This window comes from Chlorocebus sabaeus, chromosome 4 (assembly GCF_047675955.1).
Source record: "Chlorocebus sabaeus isolate Y175 chromosome 4, mChlSab1.0.hap1, whole genome shotgun sequence".
NCBI classification, from domain to species: domain Eukaryota; kingdom Metazoa; phylum Chordata; class Mammalia; order Primates; family Cercopithecidae; genus Chlorocebus; species Chlorocebus sabaeus.
The window spans coordinates 19,808,364-19,824,704 of record NC_132907.1 but is presented as its reverse complement, the minus strand read 5'-3'; the positions used below and the strand labels follow the sequence as shown (position 1 = coordinate 19,824,704).

Here is a 16,341-nt window from a genome sequence, read left to right as displayed (position 1 = left end):
CCCAGCTAATTTTTGTATTTTTAGTAGAGATGGGGTTTCACTATGTTGGCCAGGCTGGTCTCAAGCTCCTGACCTCATGATCCACCCGCCTTGGCCTCCCAAAGTGTTGGGATTACAGGCATGAGCCACCGTGCCTGGCTGGAATTTTTTTTTTTTTTTTTTTTTTTTAATAGAGACAGGATCTTGCTATGTTGAACAGGCTGGTCTTGAACTTCTGGCCTGCAGCGATCCCTCACCCACACCTCAGCCTCTCAAAGTGCTAGGATAACAGGCATGAGCATTGGCAAATCTGAGGTGCCTGACTTCAAATTTCTCTCTCTGGAACTCCTATTTTGAATGTTGATCACCAGGATCAAGCTTCTAATTTTCTTATTTTTTCTCCTCTATTGCCCATATGTTTGTCTTTCAGTTCTGTTTTCTAAAAGAGTTCCTCAACTTTATCATTCAACTTTTAAAACTTAGCTTTCTTACTCGTAATTTCCAAGAGCTCTTTCTTATTTTACAGTTACTTGTTTTCTGTATTATTCTGTTTTCCTTTCATGAATGCACTTTCTGTTCTTATCTAAGGATGTTATTTCTAGTTTTGTCTTTGAAGTGTTTATTTATTCCCTACCTTGTCTCTACTGCCTCTAAGTAGCCTTTTCTGTTTTGTTTTTGTTTTTTTTTGGTTTGACTTTTGTGTCTGTCTTTCATGCAAGGAAACTTTTAAAAATGTCTACTGATTCTTGACTATCTGTTCTTATTTAAGAGTGAAGCACTAGCCAGTAAGTGACAAATCTGTGGGCTTGGGAGGGTTTTAAAAGCACTTAGTAAACATCTAGTAATACAGGTCCAAGGACATTTGTGAAGAAAAGGAGACGAATATTTAAAATAGGTACCATCCTTGGAAATTTTGAGTCTGGGGGTGACCTCTCCTCAGTCTCCTCTTGTCCTGAAATCTGTCACCCTCCTTGGTTCCACTGCAGTGTGTATGGCAGTAAGCTGGCTTTGTCAATGGGAGAAAATCAGATGTCAATATCTGTTAGAATTCTCTCTGGAGAATTGATGTCTGGAGAGAAGAATCTTACAATCTCCCTCCTGAAGGGTATAAGCCTAGCTGCTGGCATTTTTGCAGCTGAGATGAGGCGAACATTTGCATCATTCAATATTTTTACTCTGGATTCTAACCCCCATCATATACTAGAAACCTTCTGGTTCAGTTTTTCCTCCAAAATATTTGTAAAGAAGGGTTTTCATCACTTTTTTTGGGCTATGGGTGAGGACTAAATGCTTATTAAATATATTTTAAACAAATCTCTCTATTTTTATCAGTTGCCTCACCCCAACTAGTGCTCAAAGCCTGGGAACTAGTTTGAGAGTTCATACAGGGCAAAATCAGTTTGCTTCTTGGTGATTTCATTCTCTGCAGGTTCTTACATTTCACATTCTCTGCAGGTTTTTACATTTCACCTTTCTCTATTCTGCTAAGGCCAGAGTCCTCTAGCTGCTTTCTGTCATCATGTATTGTGATGTGCGCTTCTATTTCTCATTTCTTTGCTGACAGGGGAAAGGAGAGATAAGGTCTTTTCTCCATCACCTTAAGCTGAGAGTCTTCCAGGTTATTTTCATGTTTAAAGAGTGCATGCCTAATTCATAGCTAACTTGTGCAGAACACGCCGGGAGAGCCTGGCCTAGCAGGACTGGGAGAACCCACAGGGATGAACAAATGCAGCTGGATTGAAAGACAAGAGCAGAAAGCATGACTGAGCTGGGAAAGAGCTCTTTTCCAAACGGCCTATTCAAAAATGGGATGGGAACTGCAATTGGGTTGAGGTGCACTCAGTCAGCTATAGAGGAAGAAACAGATGTGAGATGCTCTGGCCGAGGCCGAGTCAAGGTGGAAGCAGCTTATTTGAACTCCTGTCCAAGCTATTCTAGTGGCCATGTCAGATCTGCCTTGATGCCACCTGTTCTCAGTATCTTCACGCAAAGTAAAAAGCACAAGCAGTCGAATTCCGGTGTCAGCAAGTGGCCCTCTGTGTATCCTGCAGAAAAAGGCTCCCTACGGAAACGTTAAAGTCACACCTTTGCTCTAGCTCTACTTTGCCCTCATATTTTGTGGATCTTGTCCAACTTGAGCATTTTTCGCCTGAAGGATTAAAATAGGGTGTGGTTTATGTGGGGGTAAAATGGCTACAAATTGATCATCATTAAAGCCAAGGAGAGACTTTTTTCATTCAAGCAAAGGGGAGACTTCAAAGTCTGAGAAAGCCAAGGAGGACACCAAATCTACAGACTAACCATAGCAAAAGCACAGGCATGCAGCCCACACAGAAGCATTGGAAATGAGCGTGTTGCCAAGGTAGCTGGAAAGACCCCTTCTATTAGGTTGGCGCAAAAGTAATTGCAGTTTTTGCTATTAAAAGTAGTACTTAAAAAAAGTAATACTTCCCTACTCCCCTTGGACTTCCCATGGTAATAGTGACACAATTTTTAAAACGATTTATCTGAACTTCTAGTAATACAAGTCCGAGGGCATTTTTGAGGACAAGGAGACGACTGAATATTTGAAATAGGTATCGTCCTTGGAAATCTGGAGCCTGGGGGTGGCCTCTCTTCAACCCCCTCTCATCCTGAAGCCACATGGATGGTTTCTTGTCCCCACCCTTCCCTACACCTTCCCTCTGGCCCTGCTTTTAGGTCTTAAATGGATGAAATTTTCAGCACAGGTGACGCTTTTCCCTCTTGTCCCTCAGGGTGGTTTTTCTGTTGCCTTCGTTTGTTTTCCCCCATGGCTTGTATATTTCAAATAGAACAATTACGTGAGGATGATCAGCCTGGAAGCCCTTTCCAGAGCTGAGTATTTCCAGAATAGAAGTAAGCAGGCTTCTTTCATTCTAAAGTCCACTGTGATTTTTAACAGGATTTCCTTATTTCCTATCAGTTTGTTTATCAAAGACTCTAGCATGGAGTTTATTTAGGAAAAACAAATGACTTTCTAGGTTCCACTACTTGGCTGAGAGGAATTCATGTTTTAGGAAGCCCCAGATGGGAAAACCTTGTTGTTTTCTTCTTTTAAATGATCTGTATTTTCAATTTTTTCTACGTGCTTTTATTTCCCACAATCCAGACTTACCTTTTCTACTTTGCCTATCCAACGATCTAAAACACTATGTAAAGATTGTATCTTTACATAAGTCTTGTTGCTTCTTTTAAACATTAGCCATAATCCAAAAAAGAAAAAAGTCTTAGGACTATAGTCCTAACAACACAAATTTTAACCCTGACCAAAGCAATTTCTATTTTAATTTAGATTATTTGAGCTGAATTTGCAGGGCGAAGTAGTCATGGGTAAAACTAACCATTAGTTACCTCAAGCTTGCAACAATGGCAAAGAAATGTCAAGCCATTAATTAAAATGACTCCCACTGCCCCTCCTGGAATCAAGTCGCTCCCAGTTAGTCAACATCTGTCACAATCTGTGTAAAAGGGCAGAACACACTACACCCCAGCACATTAAGTTAGAACACAGAGGTCTTCGGTCACTGCCAGGGTAACTTGTCTGTGGCATGATAGTTGCCAAGTGAAACAGAGCCTTCTCTGTAGGGAGCCCTCCTGGGCTGAGGCTCCTTTTCTTCCCCTTTATTTCTTGCTAGGCCGGCAGGAGCCAGGCTGTGGCCTGCTGACTGCATCTGCCAGATGACTACAAATGTGTGAGTAAACCCATTCTCAAGACCAAGAGAACCTCTCAGCTGAACCAGGCCCAAGTTGCTCACCCGCTGAACTGCCATTTAAATAAATGGTGGTTGATTTAATCCACTAAATGCTGGGATGGTTTGTTACACACCAGTAGGAATCAATACAGTATGCTTGTCAATCTAGGAATTCCTGTCTTGTCAAATCTGAGAAAATTCTCAGTCATTATCACTTCAAATATTACTTTTTTCTCATTTTCTAGTCACTCATTCCAAAACTCCTAGTGGATGTCTTTTCTGTCATTTTTGGTTCTGTCTTTTGTGATCTTAAACTTTCATTCATTTTTTTTCCCATTTTTACTTCTGTGTTACATTTTGAGTCATTTCCTTAGTTCCAGTTTGCTTATTTTCTATTCAACCATTAAATATTTCTATTTAGTTTTGAGTTTCAGTGACTGTAAGTTTCATTTATAAAAGAACTATTTGGTTATTTTCTAAATCTGCATTTTGTTTTTACATGTTTTTCTGTTTTTTAATTTGTGTTTTCCTTTGCCCTTGTAAATCATTTAAAATATACTTATTTTATAATCATCTGTGGCTTGATCTATACTTCTTGGGCATTACTTTTTCTGTTAATTTCATGATCTGACCCTCAAGGTGGGTTCCTCCTGTGGTTTGTCATTTTTAGTATGAGCTTATTTTCAGCAGGGATTTCTCCCCTCTGGTGAGGATCTGTATGCCTTGGGTTATGTGATTGTCACTTCACTGTGCCTGCCAGTTTGCTTCTGATGGAGTCCTACAGATATCACCAACTCTCAACCAGCTCTAATGTTTCTTGGTATTTCTGCCCACAGTGAAAATTCAGAGCTTATTTCAGTGTAAGGCATGGGCTTGGCTTCAAGTTTTTCTATATGACCTTTATTATTATTATTATTATTTTAAACCTATAGCCTGAGGACACGGGAGCTTTTTTTCCTGATTTGTTTTTGCCAACACTGCAGCCCTCAGGAACTCAGATTTTGCAGAGTGCTCAATTCCAGTTGCCTTCCTTACTCACACCAGAGATGACATTTTATTGGCCTGCAAGGGTGTTAAACTCCCAAGGGTGTTAAAATCCCTGGATCTCCAGGGCTTATCATTGGTCCAAACCCTGCAGAGGCTGCAGTGACATTGGCCCCTACTTACTGCCCAGCCTCTGAGCTCCCTCTTTGTTTCTGGAATCTGGGGATTTCCCTTTCGCTCTGTCTATAGATGGTCGTGCTGGACCCCTATTGACTTCAATAGGAATGGCACCAGGTTCAAGAGGCCAAAGAAGAGACCTGGAGCCAGAAAATGAGACATACGATTTGATTTGGGGGAACTTACGTACAGGGATGGACTGGTGGCAGTGGGCTGGATAGGAGAACCACAACTGCTTTCCAACAGCCTGTAGTTCATACAGCACCTTCACTTAGCACCCTCTCTCCAGCAACATCCACATGGCAACCCCCATTTCCTAGGCTGAGTTATTGCTGCCAGATGTGTTTGCCATTCAGGCTGCTGTACAGAGTATGCTTAAGTTATTGCTGTCAGGTACATCCACCATATATATACATATACATGTATGTATATATGCACATACATGTATGTATGTGTGTACATATTTGTACTTATATACATGTGTATATATAGATATATATATATATAACCTTTTCTCTGTGTTTCTCTGTAATAGTAACTGAAGAGGGAATTCTTCTATATAATCTTAGTCCACTATATTGCTGGAAGTTCTCTTCTCCATACTTTTGAGATACGAATTTTACCTTTCAATATTATAAAACTATAACAAAGCTGTAAATTTTGGGAATTGGTATATGTTTGTTTTTAGAAAAATTGTTAGAAGCATCCCAATAGCAATGGGAGGCTTTAACATACTACCTTGAATCTGTACCAAATAAAGAAAGTAAAAATTAAGCACAAAAGAGGGATCTAATACTATAAACAAGGTAGATTTAATACATATGTATCAAACATAGTAACCTAGAAGCAATGAATATACATTTTCTGATGCTCACTTAACATTAACGACTTTTAAGAAAGCTTTAAATAGCAACAGATAGAGTTGAGTTGCTTTGGCCTATTGCTAAAGGCATCTAACCCACCTGCTTTGTGGGAGGTCATCTGCTTTGAACCTCAACTGTATCCAAGTCAGATTTAAACTCTATGGGCCATTGGAATTGTCCTCTGAATCATCTCCAACTCTGCAGGATACATAATAGAGTCACTTTGTTGTTCTGGAATTTAAAGACAGGGTCTTATTCAACTTTGGCTATTTTTGTGCAGTCCATGGATCCTTGAAACAGGACATTCTACTTTACCAATATCTGACTCATAGAAGACCTATATATACACCTACCAGGTGGCTACTACCCAGTAACTCCTACCACCAATACCATGACATTTGTTTTGAAAACCTTAGCTTATTGCAATATTGCTTATAATTATGAAACATTAGAAACAACTGAAATGCCTATCAAAGAGAGAATTTATAAATAAAATGTGACATATTCACATTCTATTTTGATAGGAATTACTGTAATATTCTATTAGGATATGAATTGTTATAATGGCCATTAGAAGGAATGGATTGTTCCCATATATAACATAATATATCCATGCATAAAGTATCTATACAATACCAACACATAACATCATGGAAAGAAAAGAGATTCATGGAATAAAATATACATGTCATTTATATAAATTTTAAAAACACAGAAATAATACACTATATTGTTTAAGACCATATATGTATGTAAAATTATTACCAGTAGACTGATTTGGATATACACTAAATTCATGCTACTTGCTTCTGGAGGTTGCAGTAAAGAACTGGAACTGTGGCTGGGGACATCACTTTTATCTGTCTTATTTAGTTCATTTTTTATAAACAATCCTTGAGGCAAATAATGAGAAGCTGTTAATAAATGTCTGTTAGTCTTTTTGCATATTGGTTGCATTTCTCTTTTTGATTACTTTATTGAGTATAATTGATGTACACTAAACTGCACATATTTAAAGCGCACATGGGATAAGTTTTGACAAGTGGATATACCCATGGAACCTTTACCACAGTCAAGACAATGAACATTTGTTACCTCCAACAGTTTTCTCAGGCCCTTTTGTAATCCATTTTTTCCTTGGACAACACTGATTTGTTTTCTATCACTATAGATTAGTTTTATATAAACTAATAAATCCCATTTATATAAATGGCATCCCGTAGTAGGTACTCTTCTGGTTGTGGGGGGATGTCTATCTGCCTGAATTCAGTAATTTCTCGAGATAAAAACAATTTTAAAAATCTCAGAACTGCTGAAAACAATCTGGGGCATATAATCTGTGATTATATTTCCCCCTTTCAGAAAGGGGGAAAGGAGGGAATCTGTGGAAAGCAGGTACCATTTGGGATAGATTGCCAAGCAGGAAGAATAAGCACACTTATTATAATGGCTTCCACATTCCCCAAATTATTTCCTTCATGTAATCTTTTTTTTTTTCATTTTGTGACAGTGTCTGAAACTGCACAGATGAGAGTCTTTTGGATAAGTAAGCTACCCATTTAAAAACAGACGCTTTGCTCAGAATTTACTCATGGCAGCTGGTTCAAGTAGAAGCTTGTCATCCTAACCCTCACCCAAACTTAGCTTCATTAAGGAAATGCGTGTTCGGATCATAAGCGAGAGGAGCTAAGATGTATTGAGGCATAGAGAATTGGGGACTGTAGGAAGATCTGAGAAGGCAGCACCCTAGGAGACTTCGGGGGACAATAGGATATCGGGAAGCAGGACCCAAGGAGGTAGGGAGGGTCAGAAAAGAATGTGAGAAGACACCCAGAGTTAATAGCCATCCCTTTCCTAATATTCCCTATGGGCGGCTCCCTGATGAGAAACTGGAGGAAGAAATTCCCATCTTCTTGCATCTTCTATTCTCAACATCAGAAAACTCCTATTCTTGAAATTCCACCTCATATCATTATTGCTCTGTGGATTAAACTGGCTCTTGTTTGCTAGGCTTAGAGTCCAAATACAAGATATAACATTGATTCTGTGGAGAAACGTGCCCAAATACCAAATAATTGATCTACAAAGAAAGTTCTGAAACATAACCTGTTATACGCCAGGGATTTCTTACATATGTAAATCTTTGTAACAATGAACTATGTTCTAATGGAAATATTTTCACAGATATAATTCTTAATCTATGGCCAATATCAGTCATTAAAACATACTGTTCAGTCTTGGGGCCCATAGGTGGAAGATGTTGTGAAGACATTGGAAAGGAGCCAGGGGAGACAAAGTAACTCATGAAAGGTTTTGAAAAATAGCCCTTCAGGGAAATGTCTACATTCATTCCGAGGAGAGAGGTGTGAGTATCAGTCTTCAAACTGTAAAAGGATGTTACACTATTGACATCAAGTCTTTTTTTCTTCTTGTCCACAGAGGGCAATATGGGAGGAAATGAGTTTAAACTGCAGCAGAGGGGATTTAGGCTAGTCAGGTGTCCCCAGCTTGAAGATGAGAGGTGCATTCTCAAGCTCCCAAGCCTCAATCTCATAAGGGAGTAGGTCCTTCTTGAGGAATTTTTTTTTTTTTTTTTTTTTGGCGCTCTGATCAGTGGCAGGCCAAGTTCACACAGCCCTGGTCTGCTTGAAGTTGTTTGCATACATTAGTGTTTGCGAAATTAAGTTCTGTCCAAGAACAGAAAATGTTTCATGGCTACATGGAGGGTAAAGAAAACGTGAAGTTGCCTCATACGAGAAGAATCCAGACATGAGAAATCTCAGCCTTTCGTCCATCATTTTGTCAATCTGCTCAAAAGAGCATGGATTCACAGGAGAAGTGTCCAGGAGGAGGGTGGTGCCAGCCCCACTGCTCTGAGGGGCAGTTGGACCACATCTCAGGCACTGGGTCGAGGTCTTGGCAGTCAGGATGTCTTCAGGGGCTGTTGAGAAATTGGAGTGCCTCCAGAGGGGAGCAACGGGGACAGAGGAATCTGGAAACTGGGTCAAAGAAGGAGCAGTTGAAGGAACGACATGTGTTGGCCTGAAGAAGATAAGTTGCAGTGGGGACGAGAAGCTGTTTTCAAATGTTTGAAGTGCTGTCAGGTGGAAGAGCAGTGAAAATTGTGTGGCTCCAAACGGTAAACCCGGGACCCATGAGTACGGGTCACAGGGACGGTGTCCGCTGAAAAGAAGGAAGCATTTTATAATCATTAAAGATGTTCAAAGTAGATGGTGGTACTTCGTGATATAGAAAATGTTGGTATGAAGACTAGATATAAATAAAAATGTTGGAGGAAGAATTTTTGAGCTTTTTTTTTTTTTGTCTCACCAAGCAAACGAAACTTTTTGGAGAGAGATGACCTAGCAAAAGATTTTTTCTCTTGGTGATCAGGAAAGGCAGTCTTTGTAGACCGAACCACTAGAGGGAGTCAGGACAGCAGCATTGCAAGGCCGCCGTCCATTCTCTTCACCGAAGCAGCAACTGATACCCAGGCCTGACTTTCCGGGTCTAAGTTCCCCTGACTTCAATATCACCCCCATGAATCTTTCTGGAATGTTTACATCTGATTAAATTCTTTAATGTCTGAGAGACCTCTGTGTGTAGAGAGGCACAATCACTGCTATTTGTTGTCTGTTTACATCTTTATTTATTAATTATATAATAAACAGTATTCTCCTTAAAATTCAAATACTCCTTAAATGACTAAAAATGAAAACTTATGCATTTAACAAACGTGACATTTTCCAAACGTTTAAATATTAGTTTATAAACTAATCGAATTATCCTAAATATATGTAATATATAGTATATAATATATATACTTCTAAAATCACAAATATCCTATATCTAAGTCTTTTAAATGCTACAAATGCCTTAAAAGCCGAAACACACAAATGAATAATCACTATGATACATATACAAAGTGATACATACACAAAGTGATGAAATATAGCTAAAAAGATTTCCAAGCAAAGTGTTGAAGGTACCACCTGGTTTCTTCTTGGTGCTTATAGTAAAATGCAAGAGGAGAGTGATAAATTGAGGGGAGAACTGTTAAACAAAAAGGAATCAGGACTTGATGATTCTGAAAATTCTCAGTCTCTCCAGATGGCAAAAGATGTTAAAATTAAGAAATTACTTTTGAGCATGTGGCATAGAGATAAGTCCTGGCCTAGAGAAAAAGCTAAGTAGTGATTGTACAAGCTTTTGTTACAATCTCAGGAAGATTAAGGGATCAGAGTAGTGTGCAGTCATACAAAGGGCCCTCTCCAGAGATTAATTGTGTATCTCACGGAACCTCTTAAATAACAGGGCCTTTTGGAAGCTTAATTGAGTTATCTTTCAACCTTCTCAGCAGGAACTCAAGGTAGAGGAGGGTCTAAGTCCAAAAGAACCTTGGATGTGGCCTTTGGGTAAAGGGAAATTTACTGGAGACCCACAAAGTATTTAAGAAAAGTATTTCAGCAAAAACACTGCCAACTTAAACTGAAAGGGACAGAAAGAGTACAAAATGAAAGGAGGCTGTTAGATCTCCAAAATTCTACTGGCAGGAAGCAGAATGATAAAACTACTCAGCTGCAAACATGTGCTACTTTTCATGAAAAAAGGAAAGATGACTCAGAGGGTGGAACCAAGAGCTATGGTGAATTATTCCCAACCCTTGAAATCTAATCAAAGAATTCTGACTGAAGTTTGCTAGGTTGGATTTTAAAACTACTTTGGACTGTAACTCCTTTTTATCTTCCATTGCCCACCTCTCCTTCTCTTTTTAAATAGAAATGTCAATAACTATTTTACTATATTCATTCCTTCGTTGTGCATTAGGAGCAATTTGATTTGTCTTTAGTTTTATAGATTGAGAGGAACTGTGCTCAAGGAGCCTCATGCATACCTGGACCTGATTTAAATGATGAGATGCTGGACTTCAAGCAGATGCTGTAATGATATGAGGTTCTCAGGGACCTTGGGAAATAGTAAATGTATTTTGCATGTGAGAGGGACACAAATCATTGGAGGGCAAAGGGGTAAACTGAGGACAGATGCTAGGGTAGCTCCCATAATCCCCACCTCCTGGTTTCACCCTTGTGGGATCTCTCCATGAGTGTGGATGGAACCTGTGATTTGCTTCTAACTAGTAGAATTTGGCAAAAATGATGAGATATATGTGATTATGTTTACATGATTATATTGTATAAGATTCTGAGTACATTGAGCTGCATAGAGAAAGCACGGGGGCAAGTGAGAGCCAGGTGGGCACTGGACAACCCGGTGGCTCACTGAGGAAAAATAACTAAACATGGGCAAAAGAGATCCATGGAACCTGAGAGGCAAAGTGTTATTATATGCATTATTTGGCAAACTTGTCAGGAGGCGCATAAGAAGCAGCACCCAGATGGTTCAGTCAACTTCTCAGTTTTCTAGGAAGTGCTCAGAGAGGTGCAAGACCATGTCTGCTAAAGAGAAAGGGAAATTTGAAGACATGGCAAAGGCGAACAAGGCTCGTTGTGACAGGCAAACGAAAACCCATACCCTTCCTAAAGATCCCCTTTAGGACAAAAGTAGTTCAAGGATCCCAATGCACCCAGGAGGCATTCTTTGGCCGTTTTCTTGTTCTGTTCTGAGTATTGCCCAAAAATCAAAGGAGAACATCCTGGCTTATCCATTGGTGAGTTGTAAAGAAATTGGGAGAGATGTGGAAGGGCACTGCCGCAGATGATAAACAGCCTTATGAAAAGAAGGCTGTGAAGCTGAAGGAAAAATATGAAAAGGATATTGCTGCATACTGAGCTAAAGGAAAGCCTGATGCAGCAAAAAAGGGAGTTGTTAAGGCTGAAAAAAAGCAAGAAAAGGAAGAAGAGGACGATGAAAGTGATAATGATGATGTGATAATGAGTAAGTTGGTTCTAGCACAGTTTTTTTTTCTTATCTAGAAAACATTTAAACCCCTGTTTACAACTCCTTTTAAAGAAAGACATTGAGATGTAAGGCTGTGTAACATTTGTTTTTAAACTGCGCAGTGTCTTTTTTGTGTAGTTAACACACTACTGAATGTGGCTTTAGATAGCACTGTCCTGGTGTATTTTCAATAGGCACTAACCTTGCCTGATACAGTATGGGGATTGTAAACTGGCAAGGAAATTTAAAGCAGGTTCTTCTTAGTGCACGGCACAAATTAGTATAAATGAGGATGGTAGATTTTTTATTTTCACTTGTCTCTGATGCAGCTTATATGAAATAATTGTTTTTTTTAACTGAATACCACTCTGTAATTGCAAAAAAAAAAAAGTTGCAGCTGTTTTGTTGACATTCTGAATTCTGAATGCTTCTAAGTAAATACCATTTTTTTATTAGTAAACAAAATGTTGTAATCCATCTTTCCAGAAGATTCTGTCTTGCTTGCTGACTTTGAAAAAGCAAGTGGCCATGTGAAGAGGGCCATATAGCATAGGAGCTGAAGGCAGCCTCCAACTGACAGCAAGAAAATGAGGTCCTCAATCAGACAACCTGCAAGAAACTGAATGCTGTAAAAGCCACATGAGCTTGGGAGCAGATCTGACCCTAGCCAAATCTCTGAAGTCCACAGGCAGGAAATGAAGACCAGAAAAAGGCTATTGTCTCATGAATATGAGCCAGACTCCACAGAAGCTGGAGTCCTTCATTATGGAGCTAAACACACACACCTGGCTTAGGAGTCAGAAAAACTCAAAGAGAATTCAGGGAAGTAGAGAAATTGCAAGCTCAGATGCTGCTTCATACCAAAGAAGCAAGTCAGCAGATCAGCAACAATGTGTATCAGCTCCAAAATAACTTACACAGGTACCAAGACAAGACATTCTATACACTTATATAGTCAAATACTTTAAAACTGTTAACAAACTTGCTACAATTGTCTCTTTTGTCTTTTAACCTTAATATCACAGGTCAAGTTTGTAATCTCAAAAGTTCACCCTGGCTGCTGTATGGAGTCTTCTCTTATCTGCTCATATTACATTGTGCTTATTCATTCATCAGTTAATGGAAATTTGGGTTGTTTCCTGATTTTGACTGTAATGAATAATGTTGCTGTAAACATTTGTGTACAGTTTTGTGTGGACATGCTTTTCTTTCTCTTGGGTAGGTTCCTATGAGTGGAATCACTAGATTGTATGGTAAATGTATGTTTAACTTTTAAAGAAACTGTCAAACTGTTTTCTAACATAAATGGGCCATTTTACATTCTTATCAACAGTGTATGAGGGTTTCCATTTTTCCACATCCTCACCAACATTTGGTGTTTTCTCTCTTTTACATCATAACTATTTTAGTGGGGATGTAGTGATATCTTATCATGGTTTTAATTTGTGTCTCCCTAATGACTAATGATATTGTGCATCTTTCCATATGCTTGTTAGCCATTTATGTACCTTCTATAGTGAAATGGCTATTCAAATCTTTTGCCCATTTAAAAATCGACTTGTTTTTCTTATTAGTCAGTTGTAAGCGTTTTTTCTTTATTCTGTACAAAAGTCCTTTATCAAGTCTATGATTTTTAAATATTTTCTCAGCCTAGAGTTTGTCTTTAAACATTTTTTTCTTAATGATCTTTTGAAGTGCAAAAGTTTCATTTTGATGAAGTCTAATGTATTATTTCTTTCTTTAACTGTCATGATTTTTGTGTCATATCCAAGAACTCTACCCAACTCAAAGTTACCAAGGTATCTTCTTCCAGAATTTTTGTAGTTTTAACTCTTATATGTAGTCCTGTGATCCATTTTTAATTCATTTTTTGCCTATGATGTGAGAGAAGGGCCTAAGTTCATATTCGTACATGTGGATGTGCAATAGTCCCAGGATCACTTGCTGAGAAGACTATCCTTTCCCCATTGACTTTTTTTTTGGCACCTTTGTCAAAGATCAATTGACCATCAATGCAAAAGTTTATATCTGAACTCTCAGTTCTTCTCCATTCATCTCTAAGGATAGGTCTATGCTTACATCAGTATCACAGTGTATTGATTCATGGGGCTTTGTAGTAAATTTTGAAACTGAGTGATAGAAGTCTTTCAATTTTGTTCTTATTTTTCAAAATAGTTTTGGCTATACTTTGCATTTTGATATAAATTTTAGGATCTGTGTGTGAAGTTTTACAAAAATGCTTGCTGGGATTTTGATAGGAATTATGTTGGATCTATAGATCTATTTGAGGGGGGAATTGCCATCTTGACAAGATTGAGTCTTCCACTCCATGGATAGGGAATGTCTCCATTTATTTGAATCTTCATTATTTTTTCTCAGTAATGTTTCACAATTTTTAGTGTACAAGTCTTAAACTTTTATTACATTTATTCCTGTTTATTCTTTTTGATGCTTTGTGAATGGAATTGTTTTTTTAATTTTATTTTTTGGGTTTGCCATTGCTAATATATAGAAATACAATAGATTTTTAAAATACTGATCTTAGATCCTGCAGCTTTGCTAAACTGTTCTATTAGTTCTAGATATTTTGTGTATAGATTCCTTGGTGTTTTCTATACACAGGATTATGCCATCTGCAAATAGAAGCAGTTTTAATTCTTCCTTTACTCTCAGTCTGCTTTTAATGAGCTATTATGTCTTCTGTTCTGCATTGGTCAAACCCTCACCTGGATCACAGTATTTATTACCGACCATCACAGTTTCCTTGAGGAAATGAAAAAAAGTAAAAAGATAAAGTAACTATTCCCACAATCCCTATATTCAGACGCAATATTTATGAGCACGTGGGGTAAATTCTTCCAGACACTCTTGCTAGAGGCCGTGTAGCAGAGCTTATGATGCACTGAGCCACATCCTTTAGCCACCAGATTCCAGGGTAGCTGTGGTGAACCTTGCCTTGCACTTTACCAGTGTCCATATAAGCTCATATCACAGTGTCTTTCTGTTTTACTTTCTGGAGGTCAGGAAAGCCTGCTGAGCTACATGTAGACCCAACCCATATTCTCAAGGCAGTTAATACTCCTTAGTTGATAGAAGCCCTCAGTTGATGGGAACAGGATTTCGTGGATTAATGCCCCAGCTCCCCCATCCTGCAGGACATAGCATATGTGACAATCTAAGATGCTTGCAACATGGTTTCTCAGAGTTCCCAATGGGATTGAATCCCAGCTGCATACAATTGTAACCCACTCATTTATTAACTTTTCTCCCTTCCTCTTTTCCTTCACTTCTGTTTCCTAAGACTACTTCCCTCTAAATGATCTGTACCCAAGTCCTTGTCTCAAGGTCTTCTAGAGAAATCCAAACTAAGGCAGTTTGTGAAGGGACAAACTGGGGTACATCCTTGAAACAGCCATTAGGAGAGTGAGAGGACCTGCAATGATGTAATACAAAAACAGTGAAAATAGCTGAGAAAACTAGAAACAGAGAAAACTTATGGAAATAATAATAGTCATCTTTAAATACCTGCAAAACAATCAGGTATAAGAGGTCCAGAGGAGACACTGGAATTAACTGAGCACCTTCCAGTTTACGTACTCGCTACTATGCAGTGTGTTTATTCCATCCTTACAACAACCCAGGGAGGCAATTAGAACTACCCTTATTTTTCAAATGAGAAAACTGAGGCACAGATGATTAAGGAATTTGCCAAGGTCTAAAGCTAGCAAGTATTGGAACTAGGATTCAAATCCAAGCCTGTCTGCCCCCTAACGTATGTCTTGCTGCTGTGTGTGTTGCTTTGAAGGGCAAAACAGAGACCAGCAGGTAGACATTCTAACTCCGTAGAATTGTGTTTATATGAATGCAGTGTGTGGCAGAGATGGTCTAGATGTTCATCAATGCTGTTTTCTCTGTTCTGTTTCTGGGCACATAGGAACACTTCATGTCCTAGCCTCCTTTATAAGTAGATTGGGGTCATGTAACAGGGTTCTGGCAAATGGGAATGTGCAGATGTGATATGTGATGCTCCTGATTCATTCATTCTGTCTCTTTCTCTCTCCCCCTCTCAGCTGGCTGAAAGCAGAGAACCCAGCAGAGGATTCTGGGAAGGTCCTGGGGGATGGCAGAGCCAGCAGAGAGAGAGTATGAATCCACCAGGCATGGGGTGGAACAGAGCACTACTGACCACAGCGAACTGGGGCATGGGCAATCAATAAATGTATTTTAGATTAAGCTATTGAGACTCAGGGATTTTTATACAACTGGCATTCCCTAAGAAGCCATGAGCTTCCTGTCTCAGGAGGTGCACAAGCAGTGGTTGAATGTTCAACAGTCAAGAATATTATAAAAAGAGGTTCCTGGAAAATGTGGACCTGATGGCTAGCAAAAATCACAGCTCACATTTATTGAGTTATTATGGATCAGGCATGTGTACATATTCTTTTATTTAAATCTACAATGTGCTTTATCACACTCATTTTATACATGAGGAACATAAGGCACGGAGAGGTTAGATAACGTGCCTAAGATCATGAAGCAAGGGGAAGCAAAGATACCCTTCTCACTCCTTCCAGACACCTCACTTCACCACTGCCCACTGTCTCTAAAGCAAAAGTTATCATTTGAAGGCTTGGGGACTGGTTTGGGGACTGGTTTGGTGTTATCCATGTGGGGCAGTTTGTTTTGTTTTTCTTTTAAAATTTCAGCCCATGCTTAAAATATTTCAC

At 38.9% G+C, this 16,341-nt stretch overlaps 1 long non-coding RNA gene across 1 annotated transcript in view; it reads left to right on the top strand.

Annotated features, from left to right (window-relative positions):
* LOC140711497 (uncharacterized) overlaps nt 1-15,815 on the top strand; it is a 63,568-nt gene extending 47,753 nt beyond the window's left edge. The window contains exon 3 of the long non-coding RNA XR_012092742.1: nt 15,685-15,815. This is a non-coding gene — a long non-coding RNA (uncharacterized lncRNA). The remainder of the gene's footprint in view (nt 1-15,684) is intronic.
* Nucleotides 15,816-16,341: the final 526 nt, after the last annotated feature.